This window comes from Acomys minous (genome assembly GCF_964271855.1).
Source record: "Acomys minous genome assembly, chromosome: 9".
Classification (NCBI taxonomy): domain Eukaryota; kingdom Metazoa; phylum Chordata; class Mammalia; order Rodentia; family Muridae; genus Acomys; species Acomys minous.
This window is the reverse complement of record NC_140490.1, coordinates 109,836,397-109,862,270: the sequence shown is the minus strand read 5'-3', so window position 1 is coordinate 109,862,270 and position 25,874 is coordinate 109,836,397. Positions and strand designations below refer to the sequence as shown.

General features: G+C 38.7%; 1 protein-coding gene across 6 annotated transcripts in view; it reads left to right on the top strand.

Moving 5' to 3' along the window:
- The first annotated feature begins 9,106 nt into the window (after window positions 1-9,106).
- Window positions 9,107-25,874, top strand: part of SYT1 (synaptotagmin 1) — a 527,282-nt gene continuing 510,514 nt past the window's right edge. For 4 of the 6 annotated variants that reach the window (XM_084796608.1, XM_084796609.1, XM_084796604.1 and 1 more), the window contains exon 1: window positions 9,108-9,500. The gene's annotated coding sequence lies outside the window, so the exon portion shown is untranslated. Of the gene's footprint in view, window positions 9,501-25,874 lie in introns of all 6 variants that reach the window. The other 2 variants (XM_084796605.1, XM_084796607.1) reach the window with 1 other exon arrangement.

Sequence of the window (25,874 nt, the reverse complement as noted above, 5' to 3'; positions counted from 1 at the left end):
TGAATACTGCTAGCTCTTCATTTTCTTTTCTCTGTAAATTGTGAAGTACTGTATTCTGTTATGGGGCTCTAACTCTGCAGCAGACTGGCTCCATCTGACTTCACTTCCTGCCTTTCTTTCTTTCTTCTTTCTTTCTTTTTTTTTTCTGTCTTTCTTTCCAATTCAAGGTTTCTGTCTTAAACACCATGGATAGTCACTCAGAAACTTCATGTATTAATTTCTTTTCATTTAATTCTGACACAGAGAGCCTGATTGTTTATATCTTACTCAACTGACTACAAAATCATTGGTAGTCACAAATACCCAGAGGAAACGTCATCCTACTACAGAGTATCTGCCTCAGTCATGTTCATTGCTGCCCCATTCACAACAGCCAGATGTTGGAAACAACCTAGATGTCCCTCAAAAGGCTGAGTGATAGTCTGTTGTCATTAAAAAATTGAAATCATGAACTTCTCAGGTAAATGGATGGAACAAGAAAAAAAATCAACTGAGTGAGGTAACCCTGTCATTCTCTGGGTTACCAAATACATACCAAATATGGCATGTATTCATGTGTAAGTGGTTGAGGGGTAGTAGGGAAATCCAATACAGTGGAAGCTTCCTAAAATATATAGACATGTGAGGGAGATCTAAATAAAATCTCCAAATAATGGGAGAGACAGATCCCCAAATGGACATCTCTTGGTACTGAGAAGTACTGGTACTTCAGTACTGAGATTGGGTTACATGTAATTGGGTTGTTGGTCAAAGGGTTCCCACAGGAATTTCCAGTCAATCCAGGCTTTGCCAAGATTATCGGCTGTTCCCCATGCACTGACAGCTGGTTCCTCTTTATGCAACCACACCAAATAATGTATTGAACATGGAGAAGCTGAGAGATGGTACCTACGTAGAACTTTCATACCTACATACTAGCATTATTCTAAGGAGAAATGAAAACACCAACCCGGCCACAAAGACTTTAATCTACAATGATGTCCTATCTGCAAGACAGTGGCATCACAAAAGCTTGTGGGAATAACAAATCAATATCTGATTTGACTTAAAGCCCAATCCATAAGATGGAACCTATATCCAACACGGCTTGGGTGACCAAGGACCTGAGACTACATAGCCCATGGATCTAGGTGAATACTAAATACTATTGTTCTAGAATAAAAAGAAAAGAAAAATTATGACAAAATGACACATAACAGCATTCTACTATACTCGTAGATCAGTGCCTTGCTCTGCCATTCTCAGGGAAGATTCCTCCTGCAGCATATGAGAATAAGCCCAGAGACCCACAGCCAGACATTACACAGACAGTGAACGAGACCTTGGAACACTCAGCCCTAAGTAGGATGACTCCATCTAATCCCTCTCTTGAGGGCTCAGGGAAGCCCAAGAAAGAGGAGGCAGAAAAACTGTAAGAGAAATAGAGAATGGGAGACACCAAGGAAACAAGGCCCTCTAAATCAAACCTGATTGGCTATCACCAATCAATAGCCACTTGCAGATGAAAATTTAGATTTCTCTAAGGGAGTCTCACTGGGGAAACAAACTACTCTTAAGGGTAGGCTGCATGCTCAGCAGTAGATGGCCAACAGGAAATGAACTCAATAATGTATTGGAGGTTCCTTGTCAGGGATTTTTTTTCTTTTTTCTTTTTTAAAAAATAAATCTTACTTTTTTATTCCTATTTACAGGTCCTTTGCTTCCAGTTTAGTGTTTTTTATGGGATTCCTGTGTAGGCAAAACAGCTGGCCTCTACCTCTGTGTATGCTTCTTATGCCTTTTTTTTCCTTTTTTTTCTTTTTTATCTTTTCTAAATTATAATTTATTCAGATTACATTACAGATTTTTATCCCCTCACTTGTAACTTCCCTTTCCCACCCTCCGACCCTCTTTTGCCTTATTCCCCTCCACTAGACCTCTGACAGAAGGAGACTTCCTCCCCATCATATGACCACACCCTATCAGGTCTCATCTTGATAGCCTGCCTCCTCTTCTGTGTGCCTCCCAACCATGGGGAAGTAATCAAACTGAGGGCTTCAGAGTTCATGTCAGAGGCAGTCCCTGCTCTCCCCACAACCATGGAGAATGAGCTGTCCATTGGCTAGATCTGAACAAGGGGTCTAGGTTTACTGCGTGCATTGTGCTTGGTTGGTGCAGCAGTTTGTGCAGCCTACCCTGTGTCTTGTGCCTACTCTTGTGCTCTTTGCCTTCTTTTTGTTTGTTTTGTCCTATTCCAATGTGGTTTTGATTTGTCTTGTTATGTTTTCTTTTATCACTATGCGGTAGAAGCCTCACAGAGAAGAAAGAAACATGCATGATCTCTGCATGTATATATTATTCTAGTGGCAATTCTGGAATTCTAGTTTCTTCAGAAAATACATAAATACTATAAGAATAAGTTTTTGTTTTAATCCCAGGTGTGGGGGTGTGGGGCTGATTTGGACTATCCACAGTAGATGATTATGATTTGTCTCTTGCTCTAGCAGAGGCATGGCTTTGCCAGCTGCACATAGTTCCTGCCATTTATGACATTTGGAAATCGGGGAGCTTTTCAGAGGGTTTGTAAATGCTAGGGCGCTGAGAGATGGAGTTGGTGGTTGTCAGTTGTTCAGGGGGTTGGTTGTGCTTTGTTAATACTTGTGCGTCCTCTCTCTCTCTCTCTCTCTCTCTCTCTCTCTCTCTCTCTCTCTCTCTCTCTCTCTCTCTCTCTCCTCTCCCTCTACTTTTCTTTCTTTCCTGTCTAGTGGTGAAACTTGTGAGTATAAAGGTTGGGAAGAAGAACTCACAAAGTAGGAGAGTCTGGCTACATAGTATGGCTTCCAGCATAGTGTTTTTATTGGACTCCTGAGTGTGTGAACAAGTGGGTCTTGAATTCTTGTGTCTTCTCCTGGTCTCTTTTCCCTCTGTCTGTCTTATCTGACCCTGATGTGTTAGAGTTTTTTGTTGTTGTTGTTGCTTTATCTTATTATAATTTATTTCATTATTATCCCTTAAAACCTTGCTTGTTTCCTACTGAGAGATAGCAAGGGGCTGGATCAGGTTGAAAGGGAGACGGGGAGAAACTGGGAGGTGTAGAGTGAGGGGAAATCATAACATATATTTTTGAGAAAATAAATCTATTTTAATAAAAAGGGAAAGAAAAATTAGAGGGAGACATAATATGATAAAAAGAAAGAAAGAAAGAAAGAAAGATAGATAGATAGATAGAGATAGAAGAGAAATCAAAATGAATCAGTGATGGAAAATAGTGTTCAACGATCATTTTGCCATTAAAATAGGATGCTTATTGTTTTTTTTAAGTTTTTTTCCTTTATTAATTTATTCTTGTTACATCTCAATGGTTATCCCATCCCTTGTATCCTCCCATTCTTCCCTCCCTCCTCTTTTCCCCTTATTCCCCTCCCCTATGACTGTTTCTGAGGAGGATTACCTCCCCCTGTATATGCTCATAGGGTGTCAAGTCTCTTCTTGGTAACCTGCTGTCCTTCCTCTGAGTGCCACCAGGTCTCCCCATCCAGGGGACATGGTCTAAGGTGAGGCACCAGAGTATGTGAGAAAGTAATATCCCACTCTCCACTCTACTGTGGAGAATGTTCTGACCATTGGCTAGATCTGGGTAGGGGTTTAAGGTTTACAGCCTGTATTGTCCTTGGCTGGTGCCTTAGTTTGAGCAGGACCCCAAATCTGCCTATCATAATGTTCTACTTGTAGGTTTCTAGGACCCTCTGGATCCTTCTACTTTGCCATTCTCCCATGCTTCTCTCATCTAGAGTCCCACTAGAATGTCCTCCCCTCTGTCTCAGTTTCCTGGTAAGTGAAGGCTTTCGTGGGACATGCCCCTTGGGCTAATATGCAGATATAAGTGAGTATATACCATTTGAGTCTTTCTGCTTCTGGGTTAACTCACTCATTATGATCATTTCTAGCTCAATCCATTTATCCACAAATTTCGGGAATTCCTTGTTTTTAATAGCTGAGTAGTATTCCATAGTGTATATGTACCACAGTTTCTTTATCCATTCTTCTACTGATGGACACTTAGGCTGTTTCCATGTTCTGGCTATTATGAATAAGGCTGCTATGAACATGGTTGAGCAATTTTCTTGTTGTGTGCTGGAGCATCTTCTGGGTATATTCCAAGGAGTGGAATAGCTGGGTCTTGAGGAAGCCCTATTCCCATTTTTCTGAGATAGCACCAGATAGATTTCCAAAGTGGCTGTACTAGCTTGCATTCCCACCAGCAATGAAGGAGTGTTCCTCTCTCCCCACATCCTCGCCAGCATGTGGTGTCACTTGAATTTTTGATCTTAGCCATTCTGATGGGTGTAAGGTGGAATCTCAAAGTTGTTTTGATTTGCATTTCCCTGATGATTAAGGAGGTTGAGCATTTCTTTAAGTGTTTCTCAGCCATTTGATATTGCTCTGTTGAGAATTCTCTGTTTAGTTCCAAGCCCCATTTCTCAATTGGGTTATTTGCTTTGGTGATGTTTAATTTCTTGAGTTCTTTATATATTTTGGATATTAGACCTTTGTCAGATGTAAGGTTGGTGAAGATCTTTTCCCAATCTGTAGGCTGTCGCTTTGTTCTCTTGACAGTGTCTCCTGCCTTACAGAAGCTTCTCAGCCTCATGAGGTCCCATTTATTAATTGTTGACATTACTGTCTGGGCTGTTGGTGTTCTGTTCAGGAAGTTTTCTCCTGTGCCAATATGTTCCAGGCTCTTCCCCACTTTTTCTTCTAAGTGACTTAGTGTCTCTGGGTTTATGTTGAGGTCTTTAATCCACTTGGATTTGAGTTTTGTACAAGGTGACAAATATGAGACTTATTGTTTTTAAAGACTAATTCAAACTAAATTTCAACAACAGCCAAAATCATGAAGCTTATCTTCTCCACAAATTCAGTTATAATTCATCTCCTGGAAGGGTACAGCCTATGAACAACGTAAGGGAGAGAGTAGGCTGTTCATATGTCATTATACGGGAGGTTGTTTTCTTTCTTTGGCTTGCTCATTTTGTCAGTATTTCTTATTATTTACATGTATGTATGTGCTTGCCTATCTGTATGTCTACCATATACATGTAGGCACCCATAAAGGCCAAAGCAGGTTGTCAGATCTCCTGGAACTAGAGTGATATGCAGTTGTGAGCTGCCTGACTTTGATGCCAGGACCTGGCCTGGATCCTCTGCAAGAGCAGTACAATTCTTTAAGGTTAACACATCTCTTCTGCCCCGAATTAGCAATCTCTTATAGCTTTTCAATTTTATGTCAAGAGTCTTTCTTAATATTGGCTTAAATAGATGAAATAAAAGCAGGAAAATCCATTCTCTTAGAAACATGAGGTGGGGGAAGAAAAGAATGCATTAGCAGCAATAAAAGCAATATAATGATAAATAATTAAATGGTTAGTAGCCCTTATTACCTTGTGAAGTGGTGGGAATTAGCATGCTCTGAGCTGTTTTTCTTAATCTTTACAAAATCCCTACAGGTATATGTTATGTACATATATTGTATACACATGAGAAATAAGAAATTCAAGGCTTAGAGAGGTTTTGCACATCTTTCAAGGTCACACAGCCAATTAGTTGTAAGGCTGGGATGCTACTAAATTCTCAGTCAATCCCTTATTTTAAAAAGAAAAAAACCCAAGGATATGGGGGAGCCGTATCTTAAGAAACAATGCCAGAAATATGAAGTGAGAAGAACCACCTGTGAATCTACATAAAGAATTTAGAAAAGTTGGTTATTTTTCATTTTTCACAGCCTTAACAAATAAGGATGTAAGGTTCAATGATATGTGAGAGTCCTAATGAACTGGAAATGTATGTACTATCCATTAATTGGCTATAACAGCCTTTTCACCAAAATGTGAATTTTATTGATATCTCTCTCACGCAAGTATTTTCTGTGGTCCATGGGAAAACTTGGCTGTGTTTGTGCTTAATGCATTTCTAGTTTCTAAATTCCCTAATTTCCTCTTTTCCCATAAGACATACCTCTCTCCTCTGCCCCAGTCCAGTTTGGTTTCTATTCTGATCTTGTAAACTATAATAGATGGTAAAGAAATCAATGGAGGAGCTCAACAAGAGAGGCATAAGAGAAGATTTGACAGTGAGACATTGGTTGTAGTAAAAGTTTTTAGACATTAATAAAAATACAACTTAGTTTAGGCACAAAAGAAGCAAAACATGCAAAGTGGAAACAGTTCTGAAACTAACAAGTAGTTGAGAAAAGAAACCAACACCATAGAGTCAGGATAGGAATTATGTTGATGATAAAGGAGAGAAGAATCCTCAATATGAAAGTACCTGTGAACAGGCTATTGAAAATAAAAAGAATGAGACAAGTTTATTGAACTTATCTTTCTTTTTTTTAACAAAGAATAGTGTGACACAAAGATGAGAAACCACACACAGTGTCTGCAATAAAAATATGTTTTGGGACTAAGAAGGTGTTCAGTGAAAGATTAGGCAAGCATGAAGACCTGCCCCTCAAGCCATGTGAAAGCCAGAGGCCGTGGTGCAACCGCTTAGGATCTTAGCACTGCAGAAGCAGTGATGGAAGATCCCTGGGGCTCAGTGTCCAGCCAATGGAACTAAATTGTTCTAAACCAAAGAGAGACCCTGCTTTAAGGAACAAGGCATGGTCTTCAGTGAGTTCCCAAAAGGTTGACAAAGATATGCAAACAGAAGGGAGAATAAAAAACTTCAGTCCTCAAAGACAACAACAACAAACCCAAACAAACCTCAAACAAACAAAAAACAAAAACAAAAAACTCCAAACAAACGAAAAACTACTTTGTATCCCCAGTCAGTAATAAATAATACTAATATGTAAATAGTAGTATTTATGTAAATTTAACTGTATTATTCATTTAAATAAATAATATTAATAAGTAAAATGCTTTTAGTTCTAAAATTAAGTACAGTTAAATATGTCCAAAGCCCATTTCTTTCTATAGGCAGCAGTACCCTTCAAGAAACAATGGGGTGAGGGAGCTGACATATTCACTCCTTCTGAAGGACAATATTGGGTAGGGTATGAGGTGGACAGAAAAAAAGCTGGCTAAAATGATGATAGAATCAGAGTCTGGGATGGAAAATCAAAAATTCCATATTCCTATTCTTATTCATTAATATGCTCTTTCTTCCTTTCTCTACATGTTGCTGTGGGTAACTAGGAAAAGCGTGTAGTTTTTAACTGAAAAACCTAAAGAGAGAGAGAAGAGTATATTTTTAGAATAAAAATTTACATTAGGTGGATATATTATAATAATCCTCCAAAGCAAACATCTTTACTGGAGAATATAAACAAATAATTGATTCTTCTACCTCTTCTTGCACTGACCCCATTCCTTCCTCTTCCTTGTCCTGTTCCATTTTTCCTTGACCAAACGTTTAAAATATATTTATAATGTTTATTATCTCCCTTTTCACCTATGAAACTATTTTCAAATAAGACCTAAGGACTATTTTGGAAAACAGAAGGTGGATATTTACATACAGTTCCATTTGAAGGTGTATTCTCTTTTTGGTTTACCCCTCGTTCTAAATTCTTGATAATGCAAAAAGCCCCAAACACAGGCATTTGTGTCCCAGAAGGTTACATTTATTTGAAGGTTGTCTTCTTTCGCCGTCTATTTAGATTAAGGTTCTTAATCTTAAACATTATATAAATAGAAAAGATTTAATTAAAAACCTGAAGAAATGTGTTACCGTTAATTGAATTCTCGCTACAGTTACCTTTGCACACCAGTGTTAATAAAACTCCAGTTCAAAGTGGATGAGTTTGGGGAATTGAGGAAGCTATTCCTTACCTGAGATGCCACGATCGTCCTGTCAGGAAAATAAAGTGCCCAATTAGGGGTGTTCTCATTTGTGGCCATTGATCAACTTTACACAAACTGCTAAGATTTCTAAGCAAAACAAGAGGTTCGGAGGGCACTGAGCAAGGTCAAGTGAGTGAGAAAGGAAATTTCCTTTTGGTGGCAGGAAGCCTTTCACCTGTAGAGTAAAAGGCTCCTACCCTCGAGAGCTGGGCTCCACCCAGGGCAAGCCAGCCCGCCCTCCTCGCCAAGCCTCTCTGGCATCTCTCGGTATTACCAAGCTATAAATTGCCCCGAGCTTAGAGACAATCAGGTCACCACTGCTCTCACAGGGGAAAAGCTTCTTACTTCTGAGCAGAAGGGTTCATCTAGCAAGAGGAGGGAGAAAGCCCTTTAGTCCTCACTGCGCTGGCGAGGGGTGGAGAGAGATGGGGGCAGGGGCGGGTGCAAGCACAAGAAGATGGAAAAAGCATGCCTAACAAGGTTGCACTTGACTCAAGTCTCCAAACTTATGGGTCGCTGCATGGAAACTCCCAGGGCACTCCACTGCCTGGCAGCCTCAGCTGGGTGGAGCCGCGATCCTCCGCCCCACCTATGGGACGGACCCTGCCTACATCTCTCTAATCCACCACACCCTTCCAGGGCGGTCTCCAGGCGTCTAGCTGTACTGACATTATCAGAGCCCGGCTACCCACTCAAATGATGTGACTGTCCCCTAAAGCCAGGAGGACCACCTCTATATATCTATCAGTTGGCCCTGCTTCCTCGACTCTGCCGGGTCAAATGACCAAAGACAAACTTCTGCCTCTCTCCGGTCCCAGCTCCCACCTTTTCAACCTACAACTCAAACATATCGAAACTCCTAGGGTTCTGTGGCGGTCTGGGCATGCTCAGTTTCAAGGCAGGGTTTGATTGAAAGTAAAAAAAAAAAAAAAAAAGCTTTGTATTATGCTTGCTCCTTATCCTGTGCATATGGCTTACTGAACAGGTTGTGGCCATCCCCGAGTCTGCCCTCGGGATTTAGGAAATGTCTTTTCGTTTTTCTCCTTGGGATCTGGTTCCCTCTTACTTCACCCCACCCCCGCCACGCTCCTAAACCCCTCTCTCTTCAAGTCCCTGTCCGCTGTGGGGATGGAGAGACACTAACAGTACTGGGCTGGGCTCCGTTGCCTGAGAGGATCCACCTATTATTAGTGCTCTCTGATTGGCTTCTCTGAGCAGCGTACTTAGGTTGGAACCAATCAACAGCCAGGGCTGGGAGATGATGGGCGGCCGCCTCCTCACTGGAGGGATTCCTGGAGAAGCTGCAGTGTGGGGATGCTCTGACCGAGTTCAGCCCCTAGTGTCTTTCCTCCACCTCCTCCTGCAGCGGCCGCATCCGCAGTTAGCAGTGGGCAACTTGAGGCTGTACCTGGGGCAAGCCCCCCGGGTCCTGCTCATCCGACCCGGGGCTCAGCGCCCCGAAGGGGTGTGTGTAGGGTGGGGGCGGCCAGCTGGGACCAGCTGGTGGCCCTAGAAAACCTCCCCCACACCTACACCCACACCCACACACCCCTTTTGTGTTGCAGGCTGCCCCTCTGAGAGCGGAGGCAGCGAGAGTACTCGTGTGCCTCGCACCGGTCCGCGGTGAGAGCAGTGAGGACCAAGACCCGCACCAGCTCCCGGTCCTCTCTCCAGGTAAGGCAGCCCCCCCAACCAGCAGCGCAGCCACCTCGGTGGTACCTCTGCGCTTGAATCTGTCGAAAATACCTAGGTACACTTGGTTTGTGGCGGTGGGAGACCTAGGGAGGGATTCCCCGTTAAGCCTATTGTGAGAAATGTGAGACCACAAGTGCATCTCCGGGAAAAGCACTTTGCATAGGGCTGGTGATTCTGGTCCAGGAGTTGATGTTGGGCATCCCCCATCTTCTTGCTTCTTCCATTCTTTCCTCTATTCTCCATCCCCCAACCCCCTCCTCCCCTTCCTCTCATTCTAAGCCTGTGCAGGGTTTTGTTTTGTGTTGTCCCCCACTAACCCACCCCAACCCCCCCCCCTGGGAAGATTGTCTTTCTTACACTGAAGAAGGGCAGTGAAGAGAGAAAGATTTCTTTCTGTTGGAGGGCAGGATAGAATGCGACCCCTGTGAAAATATGAGTGCAGGAAGCAATGAAACCGCACAGGGAATTAAACTGAGTGAGAGTAGACAAGGAGCTCAGCTCTTGCTTTCAGAAAGGATGTGTCAAGTTTGACTCCATCTCCTCCTTGCAAGAGGCTACAAATGGAACAAAAATAAACCAACACTCCAGCCCACTTTCAACTGCTTGATACTGCTGCTCTCCAATCGCAGCTACCTGACTCTTCTTGTTTGCACCTGTCCTGTGGGGCTAAGCGTGTGGGGTAGCACATCAGTGTCACTGCCTGAACTTTGGGGGCTTCTTGAGTTTATAAAATTAAAAATAGAACATTACCCTCCTGAGGTTTCTCCAGGTAGCCTTTATAGTGGGAGGCTGAAAACATGGAAAGTTTCAAAACATCTGTGACACTAGAATTATCAGGAGAGTTGGGTTTTACTTTGAGATTGCTAATCTGGTTAGCTTTTGTGTACGTGTTGATGTTCACTTCCCTAACCTTAACCCTTTAGTGAAACACAGGAAGTTTAACCTCTGTGTTAAAGCTACTTTTGTGTACGAAATTCCATTTTACCCTTTTTTTTTAAAGGGCTACATTCGCATGTTACTGTCTAGATACTAAATTCATGTCTTGGCACACTTTCTTTTAACATGAAAAATATTTAACGGATATAAAATGATGTCTCTGCAGTTTTCATGCTTCCTTCAGAAGGCAGATGGAGGTTCCATTGACAGAATTTTCTTGGACTAGAAGAAAGTTTAGGAAGTGATGGAAGGAAGGTTGTCTCAAATTTAATAGATCTTCAGGGGGAAAACATTTTCTTCCCAGGTCTTGTTAAGAGAAAGGTATTGGGAACAACAACTTCCAGAACTGTCGGAATAACAACAGCCCAAGCACATCATACTTGTTAGACAGAGTCTTGGCAGTAGCTTCCACAATCTCTAATTCCATCAGCTCTGATATAAGCTTTGTTTTTCTATTATTCCTCAGAGACTGATAAGCGCTTACCGTCAGCTAGGAGAGGGTGAAGAGAAATATGTGTAACAGGAACGCAGGGCAAGTGGGTCCTCCTGCATAAGCAGAGCGAAGGCAGCAGATGCTCGTACCAAGCTCAATCGTTTTGATTTATCAGGAGAAATGCCATTTGAGCTAAGAAGAGGAGCTCTTCTTTATTAAGTCTGTCTCACCTCCCACACCAGACTGGACACCCCAGGTCGTATTTTTTTCAATCACATACCTTTAAGGTGCAAGTTTTGACACAAACTTAGAAAAGAGCTGACTTCGGGTGCCAACAGTGATATTGATTTGCGTATTGATTAATATTAATATTGTGTATTATTTTCAAAACCATTTTCCATTATTCTACGCAATTATCTCACCTAACTTAGAAGACTTCATGCACATATGCATGCACACACGTGTGTGCACACACACACACCACACCACACTCACATCATAGATACACACTCACACATATACACACAAGACTTTTTCTCTAAAGCTTTAACACCTAAATGACTTCTTAAAAACCTAGCGTCTCTGCTGAAGCCTATGGCTTTTCAGAGGTGACACTCTTTGGTTACAAGGACGAAAGGATAACCACTTAATTACCTCATGTGTGTGTACAACTGAGTTAACAAGTTTAGACATGAAAAGGCATACAAAAAGGAAAGAAGTAGCTCTCTGTAGGGACGGAATAAGATTCTGTTTGCTTGTTTTTCCACCTTATTGGAAAATAAGAAAGTTTGGGCATGGTTTGTGACATTTATTTGCATGACTCTCTAAAATATTAATTATATCAATATCATATACAGAGGTGCTTATGAATTGGGGCTTTTTCGTATACTTCTAAAAATTTGAGCCCTCCTATACTGCAAGTCATATCTAATTGTAATATGTAATGAACAGACAGAAGACTTTAAATGAATTTAAATAATTTAGAAAATTTATGGTCACAATTTCATATAGCCTTCATTTTTCATCCTTTAAAACGATGGTTTAGTAAGTCTTAGTAGTGCATTAAAATGGATATGATAATTACAGTTTAAGATATCTTTATCAGAACTGAAGATTGCAGCTACAGAAGGGCAATGGTAAAGGTTGTTATATCACATGATAAAGAATTATCACTATCAGTTGTAAACTGCACGTCTTGCTAGATGATGTTAGCTATCCTAGCAGGTTAAGTTATCAGGTGGTTGTAATAAGTTGTTAAAAAAAATGGAGAAAACATGCTATTTACTTTCTGGAGTATGCATATTAAACTTGATTCTAAGGAAAATAAAAGTAGAAAATGGTAGCTTGCCTTAATTGTGTTTGCAAACTGAGCTGTGAGATTAGTAAATAAAATGAGGAACGCCTTAGAAATCTGAAAGTTAATTTAAACTTCCTGTTAGTATAATACCACATTGAAATATTATTAATTCATCTCTTCTGATGTCAGTGTATTAAATCAATTTAGAGTATATCCCCAAAACAGGTTCTCAGTGCTATCTTATGGGATAAATATTTAGGTTTAAGGAGGCAATTTATATGAAACTCAAACCTCTGTTTCTTGTGTTGTTCAGTTTATGCAATACCTGGGAGAGGTTATTGTTAATCCTAATTTGTAACATGATATTTATCTTCCTAATGCTAATGATTACATGAATATATGGGTTGGGGGTTTAAAAAAAGCAAAATAAGACAATTTGATTATATAATAGAAAAAAATTTAACTAATATTATGGGTAACCCAGGTAGAGCATAGACTTTATGCCAAAATATAATATGGTTAAAGGTCTTATAAGCATTTTGCAAAAATGTAATTTTTTTTCATTAAATAGCTGATCCACTTCTGGTTTAAATTTTTTAACGATTTGTTAGTCATGAATGTATCTGCACTGAAAGCCTAATAGATATGAGATGCTCATAGCTGAATTTATTTTCATTAAAATTAGTCAAATCTATTTAAGTGGGGATTTAAAAATGAGTATAAACCCATAATTTTCATTTGGAAACAAATATATACGTACATATAATTGTCATAATATAGACAAATTCTAAAATTATGTAATATGTTTAAAGCAATGAGAATTAAATGGACAGCAAGTTATAATATATCGAAACTTGGGGGTACTCACTTCTCAGGTACCAGTCGAGGAAAGATGACAACATGCTAGGGGTGCGTTAGTGAGTCTTTGGGTAGAATGCCTAGGAATATTCAGAGACAAAATAAATGTGAACCGGGAGTATTGCTTTTACTGGCACATACTTCCAAAGACTGGGCAAGAAGTAATGAAATGACTTCCCAGTATAGAAAGATACTCTTCGTCTCTGTACATTTAGCAGAAGTTGAAATCATAATTTTGCCTGATTTGGGTATGACTGACCGTAAAGTCTGTTTGCAGGGCTTTTCCAGAGGTTTCAGTGATCCTTTGCATTTAGGTAAACATGTTCACTCGTTTTATAAATGTCTGTAATGGAATGACATAATTATTGTTGCCTCTTTGAGTGGGGAGCATAGATTGGTATCTTCACGTCTCAACTCTTCAAGGGATGACAGAGGTTTTTTCATTTTGTTACATAAACTTCATCCAAACCTGTTCATTTACCATGGGCATTTTCCTCAAGGGAATTTCAATATGTTTAAGCAAAGGAAACCGCAATTTTCCTTTAGTTTTTCAGCGAGGTCTTGAGACTCTACTCCTGTTGGCTATAAGGTAAACAATGAAAGTCCTGGCACATGAATATCACCATACGCAAGTGTATATATATTATCGATAGGCACACAAGCTACTTTAAACTTAAGATATTACAACTCAGACAATTTTCATTCTTTCCTACCTATATAAATGGATCGTTGACTTTTGCTGATTTAAGGGGGGAAAAAATCAAATATTGCTTTTAAAGCAGGGTTATCTGCCATAGTCACGTGACGTTGGTATCTACAAACATGTTTAGACTGCGTCCATAGGTGCCCTGAAACCTATGCCACCTGACTACATGTTGTATGTACATACCTTAACGTGTATGAGAAAAGAAATTGCTGTATTCTAGAAATAATAATACTGAAAAATGTCATTTATGCATTTTAAGTATGATTTTCAAGACCCATCACAGAAGAATCTTTTAAAATAACATTCAGTTTTTATTAATATGAAAACAGTACTTATAACAGACTATAAAAACCAATATGAAGTAAAAAGCACATTTTTTGATACTGTTTTGAGTTTCTGGCCATGTCTCTGGGAAACACAAAACTCACATAAAAAAAAAACCACAACAATTTCTGTAAATTTTACATTTATTTTTATCATAAGTTCGAATTGTGAAGATCAATTCCAATTCCCCTTGACTTTGTTTTGTCTCTCCAAATATACACTCAGTGCGTAGAAAAGTCCCGGCTCAGTGGGCATTTCTGTAAGTGCCTTAACTAGAGAGCATGGTGGCTGTTCTGATTGTGTACATAGGGAGGCACTGTGTTAAAAAGAGAAGTCTCCAGAAAATTATGATGTGATGCGTGTGAAGATAGACAGTAATGTCCAGTTCTTAACTGTTTGTGCTAAACAAGAGATAGGGAGCGGTCAGGTGCAGTGAGAAGAGCCTTTGAGCCAGTATCAGCAGCAGGTAAGACCATTTGCTTAAAATGTCATTTAGTAACTTTCTTAGCAGCCCCATCTGACAACATCCCTTAACATGTGCTAGGGTACAAGCGTGCTACGGAAGCCACAAGAGATACACTTAGCTAAGTGTGTTGGTCAGGAGTTAATTCTTGCTTGAAATATCCGATAGATCCCATCCAGTATGGAACGGAAATGGGTATCACCGTCTATGTGAACACTCTGTTATGACTTGTGAAATATAGCCTCCAACGTGCCTACCATTTGTACAATTATTTTTGCCAAAGGGGAGAACTTAGTTGTATATTATTCTCTGTTAGAACTACATATTTTTTCCCCTCTTAAACAGTTCAGCTACTTAATCAAGGAAAAAATGTGCACACATACTGGAACGCACATAACTGAAGCCTTTTAAATGTCAAACATACTTTCCCTGAATTGCTGCACTGATAACTGCTGTCCCTGTGCTTTGTCTTCCCCTCTCTGACCATGGCCATCACTTCAGTGGTATGGCAACGGAGGGAGGAGCAGGCAAACCCACTTCAATCCTCTGGGGAATTCTCTGGGTGGCCCCTGCAGATTATAGCATCCTGTTTTGCCCAAAGCTTGTTTCTTCCTTACCTGTGATCCCATGCCTAGCCTAGATAGGAAGCAGGTTAATTGCATTTACTAATTGCTACTTTGAGATTCCTTCATCAACAAGAAGGCAAAAGCACATGGAAACACACAGCTGTGCGAAGCCCGTGTTAACCCTTCGATGTGTGGTGCAGATGCTCACAGAAAATGTAAGGCCCGTTATAAAACAACTTCTCTTTCAGGATTTTCTTTCAATTCCTCACAGGTTATGTAAGCTGAGGTCAAGGCCATTAAACCAGGAGTTGCTAGAGCTTTTTTTTTTTTTTTTTACTGAGGATAAGACTGAAGTACCCATAAAGAAAAAAAAAAAAAGAGTTCCAAGTTAGGCATGGAGGTAGACACCAGCACACACAACAAGGCTGTTTTGAAGATGCATCCTTAACAAAGTGTTTGTTTTGTTTTGTTTGTTTTTTATTTTAGCAAGGCTGGACATGCAACTTACTTGACAGGTAATGAGCAAGCATGGCAGCAGGATGCAGCAGGATGCAGCCACTGAGATGAGCATTAGAAATTGTTTACTACAGAAGAGCCAATTGAGTGTTGTTTTGCCGTGTCCTGGCCTCCAATATTCTGTGCAGTGGAGTTCTTGGTAGGACCCCATTTACTAGTTACGATGCACAGAAACTACCTAGATGCTTGTGTTTGAGAAAAAAGAAAAAAAAAAAAAAAGAACATATCCAGAAATGCTATTTAGATAAATGGCTTAATGGCCTTTGTTGTTAGAACAAGTGGGATAGCAAGGGATGCAGGCATAGAGAGACAGCTCTAGACTTTATTATTATTATTATTAAGCAAAGCTGACACAGTTTCTCAGTAGGAAGGCTAGGTAGCAAAGCACTGAAATCAGTTTCTGACTTTGCGTTTCTGCCAGCTCCTGGCTTACCAGGCTGGCTTCTGGCCTAATCCCTAGCATTTTCATCAGATTTGAGAAATGAATAAAGGCAGCCATCGGGCATTAGAACGTATTTCTAGAACAGTTTGGACCTCTTCTATAAATAGAGTCACATGACCACGCTACTTTAACAAATATTAAGAAACCAAGGCCACAGATTTTTGGATTTAACAGTACGTACATGTAAGCAGCACTGCTGTCCACATAAAAATACTTGGGTCTCGATTCTATACGTAGGAGATGTGTGAGCCATAAACCTAGGTTTACACATGCCATAACATATAGGGGGCCTGTTTTAAGTGTTCTGTTTAAATTATAATGTTAAAATTTAAAAGTCAAACAATCACTACAAGCTATGTCTAAGACTGACAATCAAAATGTGACATTTTAAAAGAAAGCCAGGTTACCCCTAAACCCAAACTTCACTGCTTTAAAAAAAAAATTAGATTGTTTTTATATATGTCATTCCATCTTGTGATGATTTTCCCCCAGGCAGTGTTAGATACTTTCTGAGGAACTCACAGATAACACAAAAGGAAGGTTGATGGTAGGCGAGAGCTAGCTCCTCCAGGAACAAGGAGGGGGGATGAGCTCCACCATGCTTTGGAGATTTTTTTTCATCATGTATATAGTGAACACATGGCAACCATTTTATTTCTCTTGACTCCGGACTTTTACACCGGAACTTATGCACTGAAGCATTTTACTTCTCACTGCAGGAGCAGAAAAATTATTCCAGCTCTCTGGCTCTGACAGTAGTCCAGGAGTTCTCCAGGATTTTCCCTTCTTATAAGACTAATTCCTCTCAGAACATTTTCCTTCCTACTCCATCCTTTTATGTCCTCTTTCTTTCCTTTCGTCCTTCCCTCCCTTCCTCCCTCACTCCCTCCCTCCCTCACTAACTCCCTCCCTCCCTCCTTATCGTTACTTTCTTTTTGTTATCTTCATACAAGTCTCCCTGTAGATGCAGTGACAGGAGGTTTCTTTGTCTTAACTCTGTTGTCATCAGTTTTGCCAACAACCAAGACATGTAACTTGTAAAATACATAGACGTAGATATATTAGCTTCATAAAACATGTGTATATAAGTAGGGGAGCAGGGTCTTAATCTGTTTACATAATTGACATACTTAATGGAATATGTCATGACTTGAGTGATTTTAAGAACTTTTATATTCAGGCCACTCTTTTGCATAATTTCTAGACCCAAACTGATTGTGGAGAAAAGGAATAATTATGCTTTAAAAGAAAAAGTAAAAAGCTGGCATGAAGTGCTCTGCACCCCATCCTTGGAGTTGCATTATTATTACCTTGTTGGTACATAGTTCTGTATTATGGAAATATTTGCATTGCATTATTTGATCTTTATAGTAGATATTTTTCGCATTTAACAGGTGCAATAAAGAAGACTCGGGTGCTAAATTAGGTGGCTGCAATTACAAACTTAGCATGGTTTTTTATATTTTTTTTTTACTGATTTATATTTATATTGCCTTAGTACTTAATAATGAGAATCACGTTTCATAATCATCTCCATACGAAAGCCTCAGCTTGTTCTCGCTTATCAGAAACAAACAAACAAAACACATCATCATCACTGAAAATTAAATTCTGTTTCTTGTCAAAAGGATAAGAAAGTTTTAATATTCTCTTGTTTCTACTGTGCTAGCTTTTGAGGGGATTAAGTTTGTGTTTTAAAATTAATCAAGGGCACTTTCCTAGTCTATGATATTTTTTAAAAAAGTGAATCTTAATGCTTATGCCACTAGCTCAGCTTTCTTCTAGTTACCACTCTATTACTATGATGTCAGGTTCGTAATCTCATTGCCCCCCACCCCTTATTTCTAAACTCCACAGCTCTAAGGTATGAAATAGGATACAAGGAGCCACGATTGGAGTAACAGGAGCTTCAGCTGTGCTATAGCTCCCTGATGCTGCCTCTCACTTTTCTCCTTGGTCCTCACAGGTACAGTTTCTCACCTCACGCTAATGGGAGCTGTGAGGCATGTTGACATTTTTTCTTTCCTGGTCCCATTTCTATTTTACCCCAAGAGAACACGTCCAAAGCCTAAATATAAGTTAACCCTTGTGTGAAGTCTCTCTGCTGACAAACTTCCATGCTCAGGGTCAGATCTAGGAGGAAACACTGGTATTCATGATCATTGCAATTTGAATTAATGTCATTGACCTCATCGTTACTCTTAGATAAGTAAATTGGAATTTCTATTGAAATGGGTCTATAGAAATAATGGAAAATTGTTTGATGCACAAGACTAGATCTTTGTAGGGACCCTAGGCTGAAGAAAACCTCATCATATTTTTATTTATCCCTATATATCTGGTACTTTTCCACATAGTTTGGATTCTGAATCCCTATTAATATCACTGATAAAATTTATAATATATTCATATATTTTAGTAAGAAAATTGTGGAAAGGACCATTTAAGTAACTTCCCCAAGGTCATGTGATTTAGTATGCATGGGGTCAAATCCTAGCCGTATGTTCACTGAGATAATACGCATCTCTAAGCTTTACCTTATTCTTGAATATATAAATGGCAGAGGAAGAAGAATAGATGGTGGCCCGTAGTTGATAACAACGTAGATCCAAAACCAAATGGCTACCTTATCTACCCCAATGTTTGCACCAGTCATGTTCCTGTCGTACAAGCCATGAAATATGGGGCTTTGTTCACTTGGAATGCCAAAATTCAAGATGAGATGTTACTTCTAAGTATTGATTCCGAAATAGGAATATAATAATGTGAGTATTTGGTTCTTGTTAGTAAAAAGATGTATCAAGCCACAGTGCTATTTCTTCAGTAAGTGCAATGATGTGCCTGTTGCATGCCAAGCACTGTCTGGATGCTGGGGATATGGAACAGAGTAGATGAGCCTTCTATTTTATGGAGTCTACACTGTAGGAGAAAAGACAGAAAATTAATAACAACAACTAAATAGAACCACGGTAGCTTCAAATAGTAGTGATCACTAGGAAATTACAAAGAAGCCAATAAGTCCAATGACTGTAGTTGAAAGTATCGGGAAAACAAAAATATAGGAGCTGAGACATGAAAGAAAAAGGAGCCAGTCTTTGCATGTGACTTCTAGCAAAGACATTGTTGTCAGAGGAAACACAAGTGCAGAAGTGAGTAAACCAGCTTTCTATATGAAATACCCAAGAGAGCTCCAATGACTTCTAATTTGCCTTAACATTGTAGTTAAAGCATTCTGAAAGCATTGAGACACCTCCAGCCTTATAATCGTATATGCTCTCACCATGCTGTAAATATATAGCGTTTATCTCTATGTTATATTTCCCTGGTTTGTATACATGCTACAGTGGTCTCTGGGTTAGGAATATTTGAGCCATGAAGTGAGTGAAAACTATTGCAGTATACCTTCCCTACACACACTGAAATCTAATCCTGAATGTTTTGTGGATGAATATTTTTATTCTCCACTATTATACATTAGAATGTTCTCATTTTACACCTTTCATCCATCCTTTGCCGAATTTTAGTAACCACTCTGCTCTTTCCTAATTTCTGAAAGAATTAAATACATGCCTTCACCCCAATTTTATTATTTTTATGAACTTGAGTGAATGCAGTAGTCTTTATCACAGTAATGACTTTTTTCAATGTAATTTCCTTTTGAGTATATTTTTTATTATAACCTACAAAACTCTCATTTAGATTTTGAGACAAAAGTAAACAAATACTGAGAACATAATAAAACAAATCATTTTGTGTCGATTATCATTTAGACAACACGGGTCTTAAAGCATTAACCGGAAATTATTTTGCCTTTATCTTGTTTCAATATCCTGGTTTCAAGAAGATAATAACCCAAGTCTGCCTAGGTCACTCTGTGATAGTAAAACAGGTGCTTACAGCTGCTCATTGTCCTGTGTGAAGCCATGCTGCCATTTAATCTGCTGCTGCAGTTATTAAGTGATAATTAAAGCGTCAATCTTAAGTGACCTACTTTTTTCCTTCCCTAGTATTCTCTATAAGCTTAATAATAACAACATGTTTTAAAAATGGAGTTATGTTTGCCACAACACTTGGTCTGCAAGTGACAAGTTAATATGTATTTGCTATCAGTGGAGTTAATGAGTTGTGTGCTCGATTTTCCATTATGCATGCATGTGTGTTCTGATTTTGAGTTTTAGTTCATGTGAGACTAAAGTGAGTTTTATAGGATTTTTAAGTATTTTTCTCACTTTCATTCTTTGTTCCTTAGGAGACAACAAGAAGGAAACATTTGATAGGAAATATAATTAATGAATCCATTAATGAGAGTTTTTAACATTTTTACTGATATTTCACTTTAGTACATAATCAAATATGCACATAAAAATAAGAATGAATGTTCCAAAAATATTTCTGTTTATAGTCTCTTTTCTTCCTTCTTTCCTTTCTTTCATTTTTTACCTAGTTCATTTTAAAAAAAAATCATGGTCACTACCAACTATGGTGACACTACAACATGAAAAAACCTTCAGGATTTTAAAAAAGATTTATTTATTTTATGTGCACCCTGTGGGTGCAGGTACACTTGGAGGTCAGAAGAGGGCATGAGATTGCCTGAAACTGGAGTTACAGGCAGTTCTGAGCCACCTGATCTGGATGCTGGGAACTGACTTCGGTCCTTTACAAACACAAGTGCTGTTAACCACTTCGCAATATTACCAGCCCAGCAAACTAAATTTAAAAACGCTTCCTTAAAAGTATTATATTTTCTCAGTGAATAGCAATGCAGTTAAGGTATCTTTGGCATATGGCTGCATGTAAAAGATAGGAATTTGCAGTGGCAATATATTATAATATGTTAACAGTAAAAGTATAAAACATAATAAAAGACTCCCTTGTCAATATTATACTATTTTTCTGTGCTCATATGTTGGTAATTTTGTGTGACCCTTTATGTTGTTTTTCTTTCTGATGTCAGCAGTCCATCTGGCCCCCCCTGTCCATCAAGCCCTGGCGTGTCTTTGCGCCAGCTTGTGAGAAATTCAGCTGATAGCTGTGAGCTGCCTTTTGTTTAAACAGGGTCAATACATTGAACTCCTTTTTTACAATTGTGGATAAACTTGTAGAGGAGACAGAGTTTACACAGACTGGCTGATTCTCTTCCTTTAAAGCACCCACTGGAAAATTTGTCTATGACACAAACAGTGAAGACTGAGCAGAAGCATTTAGAATTTTAAATATTAATGGAAATAGTTAACATGGTCTACGAGGCCCCTTGTGACATTATGGCCTGGAATTGCTACATCATTTATTACTCTTATGACTTCCCTGCTGTTCTTTCTCTGTAAACATTTTCTATCTTCCATCATGTCTATTTTAGTTGGCACCCATCATGTATAATTCAGTTTAAATATATTTTCTTCAAATAATATCTCCTGCCCTGTGTCTTCAGCTCAAAGTTTATGTAATACACTTGACTTTTTCTAGCATTATATCTTTCTATTTTTTTTTTATAATTATCTTTTATATGGCCCTCTACTTGTTAGTCAATAAGCCCACTAGGGTTAGAGAATGTGTTTTATTCATGTTTACCTTCCCAGGCAGATAAAAAATACTTGGCCTTGAATACTCTCAAACCTTGTTATATCTTGCTTAACAGAAGAAATATCATCAGTCTTTTAAAGTAGGCATACAAACTAGGCAACTTTTAGTACTTTTAAGGTAAGCTGGGTTCTTTCATTGGTCATTATAGTGTGGAAGAAAGGGCTATTCCTGTGACAGCAAAAACAAGTAGCCTGAGCTCAGTAATTATCTTCAATAGAAGTGAGGGTTGGGGCAGAAGAGGAAGCAGGTCAGAGAGAAAGAAAAAACAAAATACTACCTGTGGGTTCATCTCTGCCCAGAGACAGTTTTAAAGTGACTTCTATTTAACCCAAGCTTGATGGATCCTGAGGCATACACTTCAGTCATGTTTCTGATGTCTTTGTTAAAATTCTGCCTCCCATTAATTTCCCAGTAGTATTCGGTGTTACTTGTGGCACCTGAATTGCATCATTATGTATTTGCATATCAAACACTATGAGAAGCCACTGGAAACAGAAACTACCAGGTGGGAGGGTCCATTTATGCCCATGTTGCCTTCTACTTGGCTTATTGATAGGTATTTCAGATATGTTTGCTGGAGGTCATTCCCCAGAACACACACACACACACACACACACACACACACACACACACACACACACTCTATTCAGTCCCAGTACTGAATACATTTTGTGGCAGTACATACCTGGTACCACAACACACCCATGCTATAGGAAGGAGAATCAGTTCACATTCATCTCCAGTTGCACAAGAAGTTCAAGACCAGGGTGGCCTAGATACTTGATCTAAAAAACAAATGAACAAAAACAAAACAAAAGGACATTCGATGAATGAATGAGAGGATGCATCAAAGCATGGGAGAATATATGTACTTTGAACCAAGACTTTCTTTGTCTCCTCGTCTTTACAGTAATAGATTTCCCTCTTTTGTGAATAGAGAAAAAAAATTTAATTAGACATCTTTGGGGTAATATAGACATGCATGGTTAAAAATAGATCATTGAGCATTTCACAGTGACTTTATCATCTTTCAATACAAGTTCAAAATCTGTACAAATGCTGCTACTATGGGTAATTACTAACTAAGATGGTAATTTTAGGCCTGTAAGTTACTCCTTGTAACTGTAATTTTAAAGCTGATCCTGGAGACACATGACTGTAACCTCAGGTACTGGGAGGCTGATATAGGAGGTTCCTAATATGGAGTACTGGTCTACCACACATAAGGTCTTAGCTTCCATTCCAAGTGCTGGAAAAGAAACAAATCCATCCAGTTCTCACATTTCCTCTAGAAATGTCAAGAGTTGGCAAACATTGTGTGGTAGTGCCTTTGAACAGACTCTGAAAACATTTTATATTTTTTTGAAACCCTAAATATAATTTGTTTGAAAAACATTAAATACTTAGTTGGTTTTTAAAATGTGTTATAGATTCATATGTAATAGATGAAGATGTTACTGACTAGATTTACATGGAGGAAATATGAAGTAAGATGTGGAAAAGTGCTCTAAGTAAATGTTGTTAATTTTCTAACTTAGATTCTTCCGCAATTATTTTGATAACATATATTTTCTGAAAATGATAGCATCACAGCTTTTTTTCCGTGTTTCCTTTCTTTATACTGGGAACAGTCTGTCATCTGACATCCTCTGGGTGTGAAAACACATCTTCTAAATCTATCTGAAAAACAGATCATCTAGATAAAGAAAAATAGTGAAACTGCCAGAGAAACACAAACAGGTATTATTTTTGAGTTTTTCTGATTACTTGATTTTTCATTTGAAAATAAGTAACTGCCAAAGGTCACTGAGATACTGTGTGTATTTCTCTATTTTTCTCTCAGCAAAAGTACATCAAATTATGGAATTAGATCAATGAGAAGTCATGCTTACCACACTAACTCAGACTGAGCTTATGTTCTGTAGGATCCTGGATGGTTTCTGTATGGCTTCCAATCATACCTCAGATGCCCACTTTACAGGGCATTGTGGGAATTTCCTAAGGCAGCACCTACAAACCCTTGGTGGCTACTGCTGAGTGAATTAGCCTTGTTTTGTTTTTTCCCATGCCTGTCATACTCATTTCTATTTCCCTTCTAACTCGTACACTTCATGTGTAGCTTTGGTAATAGGAACCCTTCTGACATCTCATTTGTTAGTCAACTCTCCTCTGCATCCAAGGTTAAGATGAATTCCTTTCTCTCTTCCAATTACACTGTGTGCCAGTTTATGGGGTGGAAGAAGGATGCCTTCTCAAATAGGGCAGCCAAGATGAGCCACAGATGAGTACAAGTCCGATGCAGAAGCAGAATCACAGTTGTTCCATGCCTCCTGGCTCACAGGAAAAAAAAAAAAAGATCCTTTGTGTCAGGTAGAGTGTGCTGAGAGAGATCTGCCAAGGCCACACAGTTCTACCAGGTGCTGGGCAGCTTTTATTATGATTGAGATGGGGGCAAGGGAGCGTGGTAGATTTTTGAGTAGAACTTTAATGCTATCCAACTTAGCGTCTTGAAGGATCATTTAGAAAAGACCAGTCAGTAACTAGAGTGGGGATGAAAAAAAGGAAAGAATTTGCTCTTTGTAGGTCTGTGTTGAAGCAGTATTGTTTCAGGTGTTTTTGTTTGTTTCTTTGTTTCCTGTGTACCTCTGAAGATTGCACAGCCTTTGGATTAGCAAAGCAGTGGGCAGCTGAGAATGTGTTGTCAATGAGTGCTGCTCTCTTGTTTTTATTAAGAGTGGAGCTAAACATCTCTCATATGTGGTCCAATTTATAACACTGATTTGATTTTATTTTTAGCACAGTTTACGTGATTTTTTCCCCATCCATGTTATCAGCAAATGTGTTGCCTTTGGGCAAATAGATAAGAATTGGGCTAACTTCTAGGCTTCTGAAAGTGTGGCAGAAAAAAAATCACCTTTTGTTCAATGACTGAAAGACACTACATAACCTCACTAGCTGACGTCAGAAAGAGACGCATAAAGGCTTCGTGAATTTAGAGTGGGTGCAATTGGTTCTGAAAGCTCTCCTCCACGAAGCACCTGATCTGCAATTGCTTTTCTAGAAAATTACATTGAGAGAAAATTGTTTTACTTTTCAATATTTTCTATTTGGTTTCACTTAAAGCAAAAATGCATCCGTATGATCATTCTAAATAGCATCATTCCACAGAAGGCTTATTTGGAAACTTGCAAAGTATCTGATAGGGTGCTTTAAAATTAACTGTCACCAATATGTTGCTCACTATATTCAAAGACAACAAATTTGCAGTTAAAAGATATCTGAGATCCTGATGCATGTGAGGCTATGTTTTATTTAGTGTTTTCTCTAGATGTTTCTGACATGGAATATTTATCCATCACCAAATTTAAAATCAGTCTGAATTCAGGTGACTAACTAGAAAGGTTTCTCCAAATCTCTTTGGTTTTTCTTCAGGGAGGTTATAATACAGTTAAGGAAAATTCTTCCAGAGGAAAGGGTTAGGCTGAGCAGTTCTTACTGCAGTAAAGAAGGTGGACACTCTAGAGGCAAGGAGAGCAAGCAAATGCCACCTACTTAAGGTTAAGGTAATTGAGTTTTCATAATCTATACATATTATTTTGTGATAGACTCTGGGTACCTTTGTATTCAGCAGAGTGAAAAGGGTTTAGGAAGTGTTTTCATTGGAGTTGAGAATTCTTATGACACATTTTCAACCTCGTCACGTGTTGTGTTTGTCCCTTATCTTCTCTGTTAAAACATGTATCACCAAATGTAAAAAGAAAATCGTGATCACATTTCTCTCCCAAATAATGGCTCATACTGATGTGATTGAATATATATGTATTAACTGGCATGTCCATTATTTTAAAATGCTAAAATATTATTGTAATATGTATCTCTTTCCTTAAGACAAAAATTTAACTGGTTCTTCTTTAAAAAAAAAAAACTGATCTTTTCTCTAATGTAAATGTGCCTATTTTGTACCATGAAGACTATATAGACTGTATTTATGTGCTTAGAAGAAGATATATATTACATATATGGAAGAAAAATGAAGAAATGAGGTTATGAGTTTGAAAGAGAGCAAAAAAGGGGTAGATGGGGGGAGGGGAGAAAGGAAGGGTAAGCAATAAATGATGTAATTATATTATGATCTCAAAATTAAAAGAAACAATTAAAAGGGGAAATTGTACAAGGTACTAAATACTAAAGCAAGACTACAAAAAGTCAGCAGTGATTATGTTAATTTT